At 39.3% G+C, this 19,397-nt stretch overlaps 1 pseudogene; it reads left to right on the top strand.

Moving 5' to 3' along the window:
* Positions 1-11,754: 11,754 nt before the first annotated feature.
* LOC102875565 lies at positions 11,755-13,007 on the top strand (annotated as a pseudogene).
* The last annotated feature ends 6,390 nt before the right edge of the window (positions 13,008-19,397 follow it).

Raw genomic sequence — 19,397 nt, 5'->3', positions numbered from 1 at the left:
ATTGAAGAAATAGAAAGATAACTAATAAAACATGTATGAGGATCCAAGGGGGGAAGGGTGGGAGCAGAGAGGTGAAGATGAGTAAGGATGTAATCATAGGGTCACACAATTTGATGGGTAGAGGAAGGGGTGGATAAAGGAAATGGGGAAGATCTGGTTTGTAAAACAATGTATATGAACTTTGTAAGTAAACCAGTATAAACAAAAAAATTTTATTTAAAAAAATAATTTACAACCTTGGAAACTTTACAGTAGTTCCTTTACCATAGGGTCACTGCAGGTTGCGATCCACTTCACAACAGAGGGTTACAATGAGCAAAGTACCAAGTTAGAGGGTGGGGCTAAAGGCTTCCTTACAGTGAACTTTCGCCTTGTATGAGGAAGTCAAGTAAACAAGTAATTTCATCCAGTATTAAATGGACTGTAGTAAAGGAAGTAAAAAGGCAGCACTGAGGAGAATTTGAGGATGAAGGAACAACATCCTGAATGAAGAGAATTTGATGATGATAAGAACATCAAACATATTACCTTGAAGTAATTTCTGACTCATGGCAATTCAAGTTGTACTATAGATAGAGTTTTAATGGCTGTTGTCTCTTACAGACAATTGGGATTTTCCTTAAATGCATCTCCAAGGGCCAGCGTTTCTTGGAGCAGTTAAATAGATAACTCAATAGGTATTTGTAAGTAAGTGTTCTTGTCTACAAGACTAAATATGTGAAGAAGAATGCAGCATCAAGATTGGAAGTAGACTCACCAACAACCTGTGATACAGATGACACAACCTTGCTTGCTAAAAGGAAAGAAGACTTTAAGGACTTACTACAGAAGAGAAAGAACTACAGCCTTCAATATGGATTACTTCTCAACATCAAGAAAACAAAAACCTCACCATTGGACCAAGAAGCAACATTATGATAGATGGAGAAAAGATTGCTGCTATCAATGCATCATTTTACTTGGAACTACAAGCAACATCCATGGTAGCGGCAGTCAAGAAATCATTAGACATTATTGCCACATTTAAAACATGGCTAAAAGCTTATGAAATATGTGGAAAAGGAAGATGTGTACTAAAAAGAGGGAAAAGAATGCACCAAAGGCGCTCAGCCAGTTTAAAAGTATTCTCAAAGTAGATGGTGATATTTTAATGAATGATGTTCAAGAGATTACAACTGTTTGGAAACCAAACATTGTTATGTGCTGTTGAATTGCCTACAGCTCATAGTGACCCTTAGGGCAGTAGCTCTGAACCCTGTCCTGTCCTGCGCCAGTCTCGCTAATTTCGAGATACCAAACCCCATAACCCCAGTTATTTTTTTTTTTAAAGAGAAAGAAACTAAGGTTTATTAGACGTTCATAACAGATATGAATGAGTCAGGGCAGACTGACTCTGTTTTTATTTTACAAAAGGGTTTATATATCTTTTGTTAACAGGGAGTGGGGTTTAAAAAGCTGATGGTGCATTCTTTCTAATGGATATAGGGACTTTGGCAATCTCATTTTTCTTTTCCTTGAGTCTGTTGTTTTGCCACATTCCTTGAGAGTCTGTTTTTATTGTCATATAGTCGCATTCCTTGAGGGTTTTCTATTGTTATATTGCTGCAGTCTTTGTCAAAACCAATTCTGATTGATCTCCTATTTCAGCGTGTCCTTTGCCATTCCCTATCACTCTCCCCACCCCCCACTCACTGCAGCAGAGAGATTTCACCCCAATTCATTAGCAAAGGGGGCTGCTGCACATTCTCTTAGCTACTTCCTGCTGGGAAAGGGCGTTGTAGGTCCCAGAATGAAGATGTCTCTCACTACTTTAAAGGGCCCCTTTGGCAATAGGAAACACTTAGACTATTGTGGCAATTGATTTTGGAATTTAGATACACTGCTATCAATTGTGCTTAGGGGAATAGGTTCATATCTTTGGAGGGGCATCATTTTAACATGGAACTGTTGCAGCCTAAAAGACAGAAATTTAACTAACAAGTTAAAAATACATGGGCCAAAAATTAAAAGCAATAATATTCCAACTAGAGGTTCTAACAGTGGCAGAAACCAAGTTTCAGAGGGGAGATAGTTCTTAAAATAAAAGGCTTATAATTAGGAAGGCCTTAGCACAGGAGCCCAAAGAGGGCCTCTTTTTTTGTACAAATGCTTAGTAGTCCATTCTAGGTTATCTTTTATCCCCTCCCTTTTATATAAGAGTTTGGCTAACTCTCTAAATCTAGGGATCTTGATCTTACAATACCTAGTCATACTCAAAAACTACTGGGGAAGATAGGCAGAGTATCGTTTCAACCCAACTTGGGGAGAGCTTTCTACTGTTACATGCCAAAATTAATAAATGAACTCCAGGGAGGCAAATTTGGGCCTTTTCTTTGGACATTCTAAGACCTTCTTTATTTAAAATGTCTAAGGTGCTCTGAGTGTCCTGAACTGAGACCTTATAGGTTGGACTACATACTAGAAGGTCATCTTTAAGATCTAATACCATGAAATAGGTAGAATTGATTGGTACTCTGCCTATTATAGTACAAGGGTTAGGAACCACAAGATGTAGAGGCACAGCTATGTCATTTAGTGTTCTCAAGTCCTGGACGGACTTCCATTTACGATTGGGTTTTTTACAGCAAGGATAGGAAGTAATTTCAGTAATTAGACCAGCTTCTTTTAATTGTCTAATTATAGGGCCAGACCTCTCCAGCCTTCAGGAGATATCCTATATTGTCTCTGTTTTGGATAACCTACTCCAGCTGTAAGAGTTATTTTAATAGGCTTTACATTTACTGCCTGGGTTGGCAACCCAGAGGCCTAAACCTTTAGGTCTACATCTCTAGGCCAGTCCTAATATCTCCATGACTGGAGAAAATAGGATTTTGGTCTTCACTCGAAACATAAGATCTCTCTCTACCTAAGAGGGGTGAAGGAGTTGCAGGAAGTACCAAAAACTGATGAGAAAATAGCCAGGAAGTCCATATGCAGGGCAGAGAGAGGGGAAGTAAAGATCTGCTTATAAGGTTTTCCATCAATTCCAACAAATAAGGAATAGCAGGAAGAGAGTGGACCTAAGAAGGCTTATAGGACTGAATAAGAGGCTCCTGTGTCCAGGAGAAAACGGAAAGACTTACCGGTAGTGTCAATGCTCACCCACGGCTCTTCTGGGAGGATCTGTATTGTTGAAGCATCCTCCTTTGTTGCTGGCCAGGAGCCAGAACCTTGTCAATCCTCTGTGAATTTGACCATAAGGACCTGATGTGGACAGCTCTTAGCCAAGTGTTCTTCAGATCCACACTTAAAGCAAGTAAGTGGGAGCTTCCTCTCTATTCCCTTGCCTTCCTGTCTCGCCTGAGACACTCTACTAAAGTGGCCCAGCTTTCCACATGGAAGCAACTCTGACCCTCTTTATTACATTTGAGTGGCATTGACCATTGATTAGTAAGACTTCCTTTTCCTGACACAGACCCTAAATTGGCAACAATAGCTGCCTCATAATTTTAGCTGTTATCTAGTCTTTTCTCTCCCCCTCTAGATCCCAGCTGTTAAAGAAAGTGACTGCATGTTTTAAAAGTTCATTCAGATCACTTTGAGGCCCTATTATTGCCTTGTGTTGAAGCTTCCTTCTAATATCTGGGGCCACCTGATTTATAAAATGAGTATTTAGAATTGCTCTGCCTTCAGGGTTTTCAGGATCTATGTTTGTGAACATTTTCATGGCTTCAACAAGTCTCCCTAAAAAGGCTGCAGATTTTCATCTTTGTCATGAATTAATTTCTGTTATCATTGAGTAATTAATTGGTTAATCTGAATTTCTCTCATCCCTTCAAGCAAGCAAGTCTGCATGTTGCCCCTAGTGATTCATCCCTGATTTCTTGGTTGGCCTGGCTCGTAATTTCAGCCAGGATTTTGGTCTGGGGATTGCAGTTGTCCCATCTACTAGCTGAGAGTTATTGACGTGGAACATGTCTGCTCTAAGCCTCACTGCCACTAATATTCTTGATTTTTCATCAGGAGAACAGAAGGATAAGAGAACCATTAGGTCATTCCATGACATGTTAAAGATAGAAATACTTTTCTGGAACTCATCAATAAATTTTCCTGGATCAGTAGAAAAAGATCCTATTTTTTTTTTTTTGCAGTTTTGCAAGTCACTCATGGAGAAGGGAACATGCACCTGCATGGTTTGCCCATTATTCCGTCCCACTTCCTGAAGAGAAAGCAAGGAAAGATATATTGGGGGCGGAGGGAGGGGGTGAGGAACATTATACAGTGGTGGTGCCATCTCAGTTGAGGGAATATCTTCATTTAAAGATGTCTCTTTTCCCAGAGTTGATTTCCAGCTCTCTAGCAGGGGTTCTGCTGCTGGGATAGTGTCTCTTGTGGGTAGACTGGGCTTAAGGTTGACCTCAAACCCATATAAAGAGATTTAATCTCTTAAAAAAATAAATGGCTGAATATAAGGTATTTCACTCCACTTCCCATGACTTTTGCAAGATAAGTCTAATTCTAAAATGGTGTTATAGGTAAGTCTATCCCACAATGGTCATCTTTTAGAGTCCCCTAAAGGGTAGGTTGACCATAAAATATTGGAAAGGAAAATTAAGTTCTTCTTTAGGGAGTCCAATTGGAGTCAAAGTTTCTGCCAATTTTCCAAGAGGCACTCCAAAGAAGTAACTGGGCTTTAGAAGAAGGTTGTCTCATAGTGGTCAGAAATCCTTGGAAATTCTATCCCGGAAGAGCCTCCAAAATGTCAAGGGGATGATTTCCAAAAGAAGTCCAGAGACCTCTTCGAGTAAGAACTAGAAAGCTCTGACTCAGAAATACAAGAAAGATACCAATACCAAGTGAGAACAAGAGAAATAAACTGAGGTTTATTAGATGTTTATAACAGAGTATGAATGGGTCAGGACAGACTATTTCCATAACCCCAGTTATTGTATCAATCCATTTCATCCAGGGTCTTCCTCTCTGCACTGTCCCTCCACCCTTCCAAGCATGATATCCTTCTCAAAGGACCAGTTGCTCCTGGACACATGCCCAAAGGATGGGAGACAGAGCTTCAAAATCCTAGCGTCCAAAAAGAAACTTGCTTTCACCCTCTCCAAAACATATTTATTTGTTTTCTTGGCAGTCCATGATATGTTCAAGATTCCTTCCTCTCCAGCACCACAATTCAAAGGCATCGATTCTTCTTCTGTCATCGTTAGTCATTGTCCAGCTCTCTGAAGCATAGTAAGTAATTGCAAAACCCATGGCCTGGATTAGCTGGACCTTAGTCTCTAGACTGACATCGTTGCTTTCCAGCATTGTGGAGAGGGCCCTAACAGTATATTTTTCCCAATGCAATTTGTCCTTTGATTTCCTGACTGTTGGTGTTAAGAGTGTTGGTTGTGAAGCCAACCAAATTGTAATTATTAACAACCTCAATCTCTTCTCCATCTATCATGGTGCTGCCAATTGGCCCAGTTGTGAAAATCTTTGTCTTCTTGATGTTGAACTTCAATCCAAATCAAAGACTACAGTTTTGACCTTATGCAGCAAGCACTTCAGGTCTTCTTCAGTTTCAGCAAGCACGGTTGTGTTATCTCCGTAACAGAGGTTGTTGAGTCTTCTTCCAATCCGGATTCCATATTCCTCCTCATAAAGCCTTGCTTCCCAAATGACCTGCATATAGATTGAAAAGTTATGGAGACAGGATGCATCCCTGATACACTCCTTTCCTGATTTTGAACCATACAGTGTTTCCCTGCACTGTTCTGAGAACTGCTTCCTGGTCCAAGTATAGTTTTCTCATAAGCCCAAGCAACTCTTCTGGGATTCCCATTTTCCTCCAGGTTAGCCACAATTTGTTGTGATTCATAGTCGAATGCTTTTGAATAGTCAATGAAACACAGATAGACATTCTTCTCCCCCTCCCCCCACCCCAATATCCATATGCACTTTATTACAGATCTGGTAGAACAGAGAGTTGGCCTCAAAGACTGCCTCCCTGGTCTAGGAGAGTCATTAGGCTTTTATACCTGGGTGAGACATCAACTCACTTAACAATGCACTTTTGTTAGTAAAATCGAAGAATTTCTACATCTGAAAGAAAACTATTCACATCCAGATATCATTAACAGGCAACTTATAAACTAGCTAGCATATAACAGAAAAACAGGTTTTGGAAATATTAGGGTGAATTCAGTACTCCCTTTCCTGGTAAACAGGCAGATTAAGTTACAATTTACATATGAAAAGCAGCAGCTCCACAAAAGAGATCACTTCTGATCTAGGAGATGCATCTCCTCTTCTGGTAAATAGACAGATTAAAGAAAGAAACAAAGAATTCCAAGGTCAAGCAATTAGCCTTGCAGGCTGGAGAAAAACGCTAGTTTTATAACTATATAACTAGTTCCATAACTAATACATACATAGAGAATTCTGAACTTATTAGTACCACCCCATCTTCCCCCCCTCTTTTTAAATCAGTTTTATATATATCGTCTGAGTTGATTCTTGGGGGAGTGATTTGTGGGTTCCCCATTTGAGAATAGGGGCACAAACTCTCTGGCTGCTTCATGCTGAACAGGGACATTGAAATGGAGGGGAAGGAGAGCCCACTTTAACTCTTCATTGGTGATCTTGAGTTCAAGCTGCATGCCTTCTTCAGTTAGAAAACATTCTCATGGCATTCTCTGATCTCTGGACTGCAAGATCTCTAGTATACAGGGAATGCAGACATAAATTACAAGATACACATCAGGAAGTAAAGAAGGCGTGTTACCCCTACCTCACATGATTTAACAAATTAGTAATACTTTAGTGACATTCTAATATGCAGGAACAGCATTAAATAGTTATTATACAAAAAACTGTGCTCATAATGCTTCAGTAACATTATTTGCTGTTGAACTTTTATTATTTTTTTAAATATCTTTTTATTTTGTTATTGTGTGTGTGTGTGTGTGTGTGAGTACAGTCAAATCAGATCTGACTGGTACACAAGGAGATTGCCCCTCCTTCTCCAGCAAAGCATCTAGTGGATTCGAACCTAGAACCTCTAGGGATTGCACATCTAGGAATGTACTTTTTTATTATGGTTAAAGGTTCAATTTCAGTTTTACTAATTTAAAGTTGTACATAGGGTTTTCAGAGGCCTGCTATCTTGGAAGTGGATGGCCAATCCTTCTTCCTAGTGTATGTCAATCTGAATGTTCAGATCTTTTACAGAAAAAAGTGAAAATATATCCCTTATTGTGGAATTAACCATTAGTTTCGGTGTTGTCTCTGCCCTTGGCTCAAGTGCCCAGACCCACTTATTTCTTTGCTCTGCCATCCATCAAGATACTCCTCCACTTCTACCCACTCCCTTCATCACCTACCTCCCATTGTCAAGACCTTGAACTAATAGCTTCTATCTAAAGCTTCCTTGGTCTCTGTGATTCCAGATTCATCAGCTGCTAACAGTTTCCTATGCTGTGACCAGAGTCTCCTAAGTTTAATGGTAATGTGTCCCGAATGGAGATGATGTGTGACCAGGGAGGACAGAAGGAAAATTGATACTTTTGAACTTTGGTGTTGGAGAATAGTGCTGAGGGTGCCATGGACTGCTAAGAAAACAGATTCATCCTGGAGAGGGTTAAACCAGAATGCTCTTTGGAGGCAAGGATTCCAAGACTTCGTCTGACATACTTGGTCATGTTGTAAGGAGTGACTGGTCCTTGGAGAAAGACATCATGCTTGGGAGGGTGGAGGGCAGGCACAGGAGGGGAAGGCCCTCTGGGAGATGGATAGATTTGGTGACTGGAACAATCGGGATGAGTGTATCGGAGACAGTGAGATTGGCACAGGACAGAGCAGAGTTTAGAGCTGTTGTATATAGGGTCGCTATGAGTCGCAAGCGACTCAACGGCACATAACAACAACAACAATTTCAGGTTACATGAAATGTTGCTTAACAACTGGTGTAAACATAAAACAAACAAAGACAATTAAGGGGGAGGGAGTACTAAGGGGAGGTTGAGTCCAGTGGACGTGGCTGATTGAACTTTGCTTCCTTAGCTGGCAGTCTTTTGTAGTCTCCTCCTAATGTCAGGGATGCTCAGTTGAGTCTAAAGGTCCCATCTGGGTCGCCAAAATGTTACTGAAAGCAAGGGGTTCTTTCCGCAGTCAACTGCCAGTGAGACAAATGGATTGCAATATCCATATGCACTTTATTACCCAGATAGACATTCTTCTGATACTCTTTGCTTTTTGCCAAGATCCATTTGACATTGGCAATAATGTTGCTAGTCCCGTGACCTCTTCTAAACCCAGCTTGTATTTCTGGTAGTTCTCTGTCAATGTACTAATGCGGTGTGATACGAATGATGAAAAAGATGACATGCAAATGCAGTCTGATATTAAAAGAAACAAAAAGAGCCTTATAGATCAGCACGGACGGTACTCAGTTTGGATGAACCAGAGGCAGACAAAAAGGCTGAAAGCAAAGAGAGAAAAAGGAAAGGGAAAAAAATAAATCCAAGGCAGCAAAGGCAGTGGGAGGCTTAGCCTGGTAGATTCTGAAAAACTTAAAAAAACACCACGTGCAGCAGATGCTTGGTTAAAATGCACACATTGACTTCTGTTTCTGCTAAATGAGAACTCTTTATTTCTGAGTCCTAACTGAACTTTTTTATTATTTATACTGAACTATTTTTATTATTATTTATATTGAACCCAACACAACCCAAGTTAGTTTTGGGAAAAGGAATACAATATTTTATTTGATAGGGAAAATAAGAAATAAAAAGACATGTTGCATTGGGAAAATCTGCTGTCAAGAACCTCTCCAAAGTTCTAAAGAATAAGGATGTCTGTTTAAAGATTAAGATCCTCCTGATCCATACCACGATACTTTCAATTGGTTCCTGTGCATCTGAAAAGTTAGAATAAAGAAGACCGGTGAAGGATCAATGTTTTCAAATTATAATGTTGGTGAAGAGCAGTGAATATACGATTGCTGTTTGTTGTATGCCATCAAGTCGGAACTGCCTCATAGCTGAACTTCTTACCATCCTGATATACTCAACCCCATTGCTCCAGTCACTGTGCTAATCCATGTCATTCAGGGTCTTTCACTGCTGCTCCACTTTTTCAATCATGATGTCTTTTTCCAAGGATTGGCCCCTCCTAACAAGAAATATGCCCAAAGTATGTGAGACAGTTTTTCACTATCCTTGCTTGCCTCTAAGAACCCTGGCTACACCTTCTCCAGGACTTATTTTTTGTTGTTGTTCTTTCAGTAACAATATTGGTGGAATATTCAGTACCCTTTTCCAACACTGCAGCTCAAAGGCATTGATTCTTCTTCTGTTATCCTCAGACCTTTTTCCAGCTCTCAGATACATAGGAAGTAATAGAAAAGACTATGGCTTGAATAAAGGTGCACCTTAATCTTTAAAATGACATCACTGTTGCTTAGCACATTGGAGAGGTTCTTGACAGCAGACTTCCTCTATGAAATACGACTTTTGATTTCTTGACAGATGTTGCCAAGGATATTTATTCTGAATGAAATTAGTAACCACTGCCATCTTCTCCCCATCTATCATGGAGATTGTCTCAGTTATAAGGACTCTTGTCCTCTTGATGTTGAGATGTGATCCATATTGAAGGCTGTAGTATTTAATCTTCTGCAGTGAGTGTCTCAGGTCCTCTTGAGAGTCTAAAATTGGAGACACTTGGTTTGTATGTAAATATAATTTTTAAAATAGCAAAAACTCCTTGCCATCAAGTCAGAACAAATTTATAGCTGACCATCCATAGGAGTTCTGAGGGGATAAATTGTACCAGAAGAGATTGTCCATCATTCTCCATCAAAGCTTCTGGTAGATTCAAACAGAAAGGTGCAGCTTTTAGGTTAGCAATGCAGCTCCATACAGACTAAGTCACCAGGGCTGCCTAAGTGTGTAAATTATTTTGTTGTTGTTAGATGCTGTGGGGTTGAGTATGACCCATAGGAACCCTATGAACAGACCTGCATCCTGCCCTGTGCCAGCCTCATCATCTCTGATACACTTGAGCCCATTGTTGCAGTCACCATGTTAATCCACCTCATTGAGGATCTTCCTCTCTTTGCCAACCCTCCACCTTTCCAAGCCTGCTATTCCTTTCCAAGGAATGCCCTATCCTAGCAACATGCCCAAAATATGTGAGCTGAACCTTTGCCATCCTTGCTTCCAAAAAAGCACTCTGGCTGTTTTCTCCAAAACATCTCTGTACAGTTTTGTTTTTGTTTCAATCCATGGGATAGTCAAGGCTTTTCTCTAACACCACAATTCAAAGGCATCAGTTCTTCTTTCGTCATCCAGTTAAGGCAGTCTACGAGTCTGGGATCCATGTAGGATATTAAAAAACTGCTATTTTAAATGACAGTCTCTTTAAACTTGCTGATGATGTGGGGGATAAGTCCATTCCAAGGAAATATTCCTTTTCTCTGAGTTCTGCCCTGTCCCTGATATTCTATTCCTGAAGAATCCTTGTTATTATAGACAAATAGATGTAAGATACAAAAGGTTTTCAGATAAAACATTATCTAATTCTTTACAATGGACCAACAGACACAGATACAACTGAGGAAGAATTTTTTTGTTGGCTTTGGAAGGTGTCTTCAAGTCAAGTATGACTCTTGGCACATATGGTTAAGAGATCTGAACCCTACCCTATCCTGTGCTATCTATCATCTCTAACACACTTGAGCCACTGCTACAGTCATTATATCAATCCATCTTGTCAGAGATCTTCCTCTTTTTCATTGACCTTCTATCTTTCCAAGCATGATGTCCTTCTCCAAGAAATAGCCTCTCCTAATCACAAGCCCAAAGTATGTGAGACAAAACTTTGTCTGTCACCTACAGCCAGGAGAGTATAAAATAGATGAATGGGACCTTCTAAGAATCAAATCATTATGCACATCCAAAAACTTTTCCAACAGGGTAAAAAGAAAAGCCATAGACTGGGAAAAACATTTGGTAATGACATGTCTGCCAAGAAAACAAACAGATTCATCCTGGAGAGGGTTAAATCAAGTGACTCCTTGGAGGCAAGGATTCTGGGGCTTCGTCTGACATACTTTGGGCATGTTGAAAGGAGGGACAGGTCTTTGGAGAGGGACATCATGCTTGGGAGGGTGGAGGGACGGCGCAAGAGGGGAAGACCCTCTATGAGATGGATTGATTCAGTGACGGGTAATCCAGATGGGTGTGTCAGAGGCAGTGCGATTGGCACAGGATAGAGCAGGGTTTAGGGCTGTTGTACATAGGATCGCTATGCGTCACAAACGACTCAATGGCACATAACAACAACAACAATGACATGTCTATAAGAGACTTTTATCTAGAATTTATAGAATACTCCAGCACCTTAACAAGATAAAGGTGAACAGCTCAGTAGCAAAATGGGCATAGGCTATGAACTGACACTTCACTAAAGCAGACATTCAGATGGCAAACAAACACATGAAGAAATGTTCAAAATCCCTAGCTCTAAGAGAGATGCAAATCGAAATGACTGAGAGATCATCTCACCCCAGTAAGAATAGCAAAATTTAACAGAGCAGCAAACATCAAATCCTGGTGAGGTTGTGGAGAAACTGGAACCCTATTCACTGTTGGTGGAAGTGTAAAATGATGCAACCTCTATGGAAGACTGTATGGCACTTTCTCAAAAAGTTGCAAATAGATGCCGTGCCTTTCTCGCAAATTTGGAGTTGAGTCCTCTACTGGCCTAAGTCCTTGCTCAATGGACATGTTCGATCCTGAGGATTTGCCCGAGCTTCTTAAAATTTATTACCGGAGACTCTTTCCCTACCCCCAGTACAATCGCTGGCTCAACTATGGCCGAGTGAAAAATAATTACTTTCAACACCATGAATTTTCATTCACACTGAAAGATGATATTTACATTCGCTACCAATCCTTCAACAACCAGAATGAGCTGGAAAAGGAAATGTAGACAATTAATCCATACAAAATTGATATAGGTGCAGCATATTCCCACATACCCAGTCAATACAATACAGTAAAGCTGGGAGCCTTCCAGGCTCAGGAAAAAGAACTGCTATTTGACATTGACATGACCCACTATGATGATGTGAGGAGATGTTGTAGTTCTGCAGACATATGTTCTAAGTGTTGGACCCTCATGACAATGGCCATGCTTATCATCGACAGAGCATTAAAGGAGGACTTTGGATTTAAGCATCGTCTCTGGGTTTATTCTGGAAGGAGAGGCGTTCATGGTTGGGTCTGTGGATGAATCAGTTAGAAAACTGTCCTCTGCAGTGTGTTCCAGAACAGTTGAGTATTTGAGTCTTGTAAAGGGTGGTTCAAAAGTTAAAAAGAAAGTTCACCTCAGTGGGAAAAGTCCACCTTTTTGTCAGGAGATCTATAAACATAATTAAAAAATACTTTGAAGAATATGCCTTGGTTGGTCAAGATATTCTTGAAAATAAAGAAAACTGGGATAAGATTTTAGCACTTGTTCCTGAAACAATTCATGAGGAACTTCAGCAAGGCTTCCAAAAATGTCACAATTCACTTCAGCGTTGGGAATATTTGAGGAAAATAACCAGTAAACATCAGAGTCACATAAAAAATGACAAATATGGGCCCTGGGTAGAATGAGAGATCATGCTCCAGTACTGCTTTCCTCGGCTGGATATTAATGGTAGCAAACGAATCAATCATTTGCTGAAGAGCCCTTTTAGTGCTCATCCTAAAACAGGTCGAATTTCTGCTCCTATTGATTTACAAAAACTCGAACAGTTTGATCCATTTGCTGTTTCAACCATCAGCTCTATCTGCCATGACCTGGATATCAGCACTAATGAAGAGGAAAATGCAGCTGAATCTGATGTTAAACATAGAACTAGAGATTATAAGAAGACTGGTCTAGCTCCTTATGTGTAAGTTTTTGAGCAGTTTCTTGAAAAATTGGATATGTCCCAAAAAGGAGAGCTTCTTAAGAAGAGTGATTTACAGAAAGATTTCTGAACGTAACAACTTCCAGCAAACCACTGCATCTATATCGTCTACTTTGAACCAAAGATCAGATATTTCAAGAGTTGTTTAATCGATAAATATGGCAGAACCATGTATGCATCTTAATTCTCAAAGTAAATTTCCTTTTCTTGAGAAATAATTATGTTGAAAAGCATATCAAGGTTCCTGGTAGAAGCAATAAAAGGAAGAATAAGCAATGATTGGATTTCAGTTAAGATTTTTTTTTTTCAAATTTTATTATTTTCTCTGTGTGTGTACCGTCAAATTGGATCTGGCTGGTACAGGAGGAGATGGCCCCACCTTTTCCAGCAGAGCACCTGGTGGATTTGAACCACATATCTCTGGGATTGCAGAGCAGCTTCTTGCCACTAGGCCACCAGAGTTCCCCTCAGTTAAGATTTCTAAGCTTTAATGTTATGTGAAGATGTCTAGTAAACAAGTTAGTACAAATTGCCAATTATAGTATTAAGTGAACAATAACCTATAGGCCCAAGACTTATATCTCCACTCACTAAACTGTCTCTTGATAGTCTAGACACAGGTTCCTGAAAGAAGACAAGAAAACTCACAAGAACATATACTTAGTTAGAAATCTACGGTTAAATTGTGGTTGCACAAGTTATATTCATTCCTGCATTTTCTTAGTACTTTATGTTTGCCTTTCACTTTCCAGCTTATCAATATTTAATCTTGTGTTCAAGACTGGTTTTACATTCAGTACAGCCTCTAAACAGTGCAAGCAAAAGCTCTAATATCTCAGACAATTATACCTATCTGATGTGTATAAACCATTACTCTTGATTTTTCTTCTTCATATTTTCATTGGTCAAGAGATACTCCACTGCCAAGTTTTTAAAAATCACTTTAAACAGGGCGTCTAAACCTACCAAATAACTTTTGTTCCAACAATGCCTGTCAATAGAGCAACAATATTAAACTTTTCTATGATGTTCCTTACAGTTATTGCAATCATAATTTCTAACCTTCTTCCCTCAGGATTAGGATTAGAATTAGAATTAACCTAGTCTATTCTAAAGAAACTGTTTAGAAAAAATAACCAATTTCACCAATAAAACCAGTTGTATTTGTTAAAGCACTTGAATTTTTTTTTATCTAAATGTGATTCCCCCCCCCATTTTCCTTCTTCCCTGCTTAGCTTCAAGTACTAAGATTCTAACATGTGAGATTTCTCTCACCTGATTTTAGAACCAATCTAAACAAAGCAGTCATTCTCATTTATCTTAAGAAAAACCATCAAGCTAGTTTTTCTTCTGTTTTATGAAAATTTTTTTGTTTGTATTTCCTTTGTTTCCTCTGTAATCATATAATCTTTTTCTATTTTCTTTGGTTTATATAAAACACTGTATTAAAGCAAAAAAAAAAAGAAGTTGCAAATAGAAATACCATTTGACCCAGCAATTCTACTACTGGGAATTTACCCTAAAGAAACCATAACTGCCACCCAAGCAGATATATGCACACCCATGTTTATTGTGGTTTTGTTCACAATAGCAAAGAGCTGGAAACAACCCAAGTGCCCATCAACAAAGGAATGGATAGAGAAGCTCTGGTATAGTCACACAATGGAATACTATGCAGCATTGAAAAACAAGGAACTCATGAAATATTACACAAAGTGGATGACCCTGGAGGACATTATGCTGAGTGAAATATCTCAGTCACAAAAGGACAAATATTGCATAGGACCACTGTTCTAAAACATGACTGACATCAGGGTTGAGGGAAGACAGAAAAGGAGGGGAGGAATGATGTATATTGCATTGAAACAGACAAGGGAGAGATCTGTTTAAAAGGGATATATGAATAGTATTCTTGTCATTACAGAAGTCCAGGTGAAGGCTACATAATGGAGTGAACTTGGGGGGAGGGATTGCATAACAATGAAAGAGGTTTTTCTTTTTCTTTTCAAGGAGAGAAGTGATTTCCAGGGGTGGGCAGGGAGAGAAGTGCAACAATTAATGACTGGAAACCCTAAGTCTCTGTAAACTTTCATTAAAATTAATTTTTTAAAATCCCAAGAAATTGCTACCTTAGAACACATTTTTTAAACTGTGTATTATCTTCTTGTTTTATTTCAACAGTGTCTCATGCTTCATTTACAAGTTCTGACTACACATAAATAAGTGCTTTAGAATTCATATTCTTTGCTATTATGTCAATAATTTGTTATTATCCACCATGTGAATACCTTTAATAGTCTATAAATATCTGTCTGATAAAAAAATAAATATGAGATATCATCTCACCCCAGTAATAACAGCAAAGTTCAACAGAGCAGCAAACAAAAAATGCTGGCAAGGTTGTAGAGAAATTGGAATCCTTATTCACTGTTGGTGGGAGTGTAAAATGGTACAATTACTCTGGAAGGCAGTATGGCACTTTCTCAAAAAGTTGGAAACAAAAATTGTTGGCCCAGCAATTGAACTACTGGAAATAAACCCTAAAGACCAGAACTGCCACCCAAACAGATATCTTCACACCCATGTTTATTGCTGTGTTGTTCACAATAGCAAAGAGATGGAAGCAACCCAAGTGCCATCAACAAATTAATGAATAGAGAAGCTGTGATACAGTCACATAGTGGAATATTACACAGCCCTGAAAAACAAGGAACTCATAAAAATATTTTATTTACAAAATAGGTGACTCTCGTGGATATTATGCTGAGTGCCATGTTTCTGTAACAAAAGGACAAATATTGCATAACTGTTATAAAACAGAACTGACATGGGAGTTGGGAAGAAACTAAGAAAATTGGGGGTAAATAACGAACACTGTATTTAAATAGATGAAAGAAAGAACTGTCTAAAAGAATATAAATGATTAGGTATTATTTGTGCGACAACAGTCCAGAATATGAGATGCATAGCAAAGTGAACTGGGGGGGGGGGTGAAATTGTACTACAATGAAAGAATCTTTTTAAAGAGAAAAATGAACTTGGGGAATGGTTGTTGTTGTTGTTGTTAAGTGCCGTCGAGTCGCAGGCGACTCATAGCGACCCTATGAAGGAGAGTCCTCGACGCTTGGGAGCCTTTCATCCTCTCTCCAGGTTCATGGGGTTTCAGGAGGCACGCTATTATGGAAGTGGATGCCACTCCTCCTTCCACTGGGGAGTGGTAGGGAAGAAAATATGCAACAATGAATGAATGGAAATTTAACTTTTCAGTAAACTTTCATTCAAATATCAATTAAAAGAATAATTTAAAACCGTTAAAATTTTTAAAAAAAATATGCCTATGAAAAATGGATCTATTCTCGCTGTAACTATACAAAAGTGTTTTCTTCTTCATTGATAGTGGGATTTAGTGGAATTACTATCTTCACTGTTTGAATATAGACAACTTCTGGGTGAGATAAATACTTTCGCTTTTACTTGGAAAAAACCCCACAAAAACCAAAACCAAACCAAACAAATAAACCAAAACTTTTGTCTGTCATCTTTGCCTCTAAGGAGCAGTCTGACGGTACTTTGAGGTAGATTTGTTTGTTCTTTGGCAGTCCATTGATATTCAGCACCTTTCTCCACCTCCATCACTCAAAAGCATAAATTCTTCCTCTGTCATGCTTATTCATTGCATACCTCTCAGACGCATAACAAGTCATTAAAAACACCGTGGCTTGAATCAGGCATACCTTAGTCTTCAAACTGACATCACTGCTCTTCAGTAGTTTGGATATATCCCTCAGAGTAGACTTTCCCAAAGTAATACATCTCCTGATCAGTCATCATTTCAAGCCACCTCTTTGAGGTCTCCCTTTCTTTTACCAAACCTCCAACAAAGGTGTTTATTGTGGATCCAAGTAAGCTGAAGTAATTGACAATTTCAATCTTCTCTCCACCTATCATGTTGCCAGTTGGATTCTGGAGCATTTTTTTTTTTTTGGCATTTCTTATTTTGTTAACAATCAAGAGTAAGCTGATTGGCCTTTTCTGTTTTCATTAACAATCATCTGTGGTCTGAAAGCCCGTAAGCAATCAGGACCTAGTGTGTGGGCCTTTGTATTTAAAAGTCATTTTGGCCCTTGGGCCTGGTGTTAATTGTGTTTAGGAGAACATTGTTCTAAGTGACATAACAATTGTCTGTCAATTTGCTATGCTGAGATCATTTGGGTTGCTGTGATACTGAAATCTGTGCCATTGATGTTTCAAGTGCCATAAGGATTACCCACAGTGGACAGGTTTAGGTAGAGCTCCCTGATGAAGACAGACTAGGAAGCAGATGGGCCATCTACTTCCTAAATACCAGGCCTTTGAAAACCCTATGAACTCTAATCAAAGAGGACAGTTATAGTAGTGTAGTGATATAGCCCAGATTGGAGTCCTTTAAAATGAGGAAAAGCAATAACAAACATCATTTAATAATTGGACATGATGCTGGGAAGGGTAGAGAGTCAGTGACGGTGAGGAAGACCCTCAACCAGGTGGACTCACATGGCAACTGCTACAATTGACTCTTGTTGTGAGGAAGTATGAGAATGGTGCAGGTTAGAGCAGCGTTCAGTTCTTTGTTCATAGTGTCTCTATGAGTTGTACTTGACCAAGTGACACCTTACAACAACAACAACATCATGTTGCCTGTTGTTCCAGTGACAAGAAGGTTTTTTCCCCCTTAAAATAGAATCAATTTTGACGGCTGTAGTCTTTAATTTCTGCAGCGAGCACTTTATGTCTTCCTCACTTTGATCAAGCAAGATTTTGTCACCTGCATATTATAGGTTGTTGATGAATCTTCCTCTGATCTTGATGCCATATTCTTCTTCATAGAGTCTAGCTTCTCAAATTATTTGCTCAGAACACAGTTTGAATGTTGTTGTTATGTGCTATGAGTTGCTTGCAACTCATAGCTACCCAACATAAAGTAGCTCTGAACTCTGAGCCAGTCTCACTGACTTTGACACCCCTACTCCCATTTCCCCAGTTACTATGTCAATCCATCTCATCTAGAGTCTTCCTTTCCCGCACTGTCCATCCACCCTTCCAAGCATGATGTTCTTCTCCAAAGACTGGTTCTTCCTGGTCATGTGTCTAAAGTATATGAGACAGAGCTTCAAAATCCGAGCCTCCATGGAGAAACTTGGTTTCACACGTTCCAAAACATCTTTATTTTCTTGGCAGTCTATGGTATGTTCAGGACTTTTCTCCAGCACCACAACTCAAATTCTTCTTCTTTCGTCCATAGTCATCATCCAGCATTCTGCTACATGACAAGTAATTCCAAAGACCATGGCCTGGATAAGGTACACCTTTGTCTTTAGATTGATATCATTGATGTTTAGCACTTTGGAAAGGTCCCTGACAGCAGACTTTTCCAGTGCAATTTGTCTGTTGACTACCTCACTGCTGGTGTTAAGAGTGTTGATTGTGGGGAGCTCTGGTGGCCTAGTGGTAAGGAGCTGCAACTACAATCCCAGAGGTGCACTGTTTGAATCCACCAGATGCTCTGCCGGGGAAGGAGGGACAATCTCCTCCTGTACCAGTCAGATCTGATTTGATGGTACACTCACACAAAAATAATAAAATAAATTTTTAAAAAATTTAAAAAAAAGAGTGTTGATTGTGCAGCAAAGAAAGCTGAAATTGTTAACAATCTCAGTCTCTTTTCCATCTATCATGGTGCTGTCAATTGGCCCAGTAGTGAGAATCTTCGTTTTCTTGATGTTGAGCTTCAATTCATATTGAGGAATACAACTCTTGACCTGCAGAAGGTCTTCCTCAGTTTTTACAAACAAGGTTGTGTCATCTGCATGCCACGGGTTATTGATGTATCTTCCTCCAATCCTGATGCTACACTTCTCCCCTTAAATTCCAGCCTCCTGAGTGATGTGTTCCATGTACAGACTGAAAAAGTATGGAAACAGGATGCATCCCTGACACACTACCTTCCTAATTTTGAAGCATGCATTGTTTTCTTGCTCTGCTCTAATGACTGCCTCCTGGTCCAAGTATAGTTTTCACATGAGCACATTTAAATGTTCTTGGATTCGTTTTCTCAAGATTAGCCACAGTTTTTTGTGATCTTCACAGTCAAATGCCTTTGCATAATCAATGAAGCAGAGATAGACATTGCTCTGGTACTCTTTGCTTTCAGCCAAGATTCACCTGATATTGGTGATGATGTCTCTGGTCTTACAGCTTCTTGTAAACCCAGCTTGTATTTCTGGTAGTTCTCTGTTAATGTACTATTCCAATAATATTTTTTATAACCTTCAGCAAGATTTTGCTTGCATGTGATATTAGTTGTTGTTGTTGTTATGTGCTGTCAAGTCGTTTGTGACTCATAGTGACCCTATGTACAACAGCCCTAAACCCTGCTCTATCCTGTGCCAACCGCATTGCCTCTGACACACCCATCCCGATT

This window comes from Elephantulus edwardii, unplaced genomic scaffold (assembly GCF_000299155.1).
Source record: "Elephantulus edwardii isolate Elephantulus edwardi_28Jun2011 unplaced genomic scaffold, EleEdw1.0 scaffold00001, whole genome shotgun sequence".
NCBI lineage: Eukaryota > Metazoa > Chordata > Mammalia > Macroscelidea > Macroscelididae > Elephantulus > Elephantulus edwardii.
This window is presented reverse-complemented; position numbering and strand designations above follow the sequence as displayed.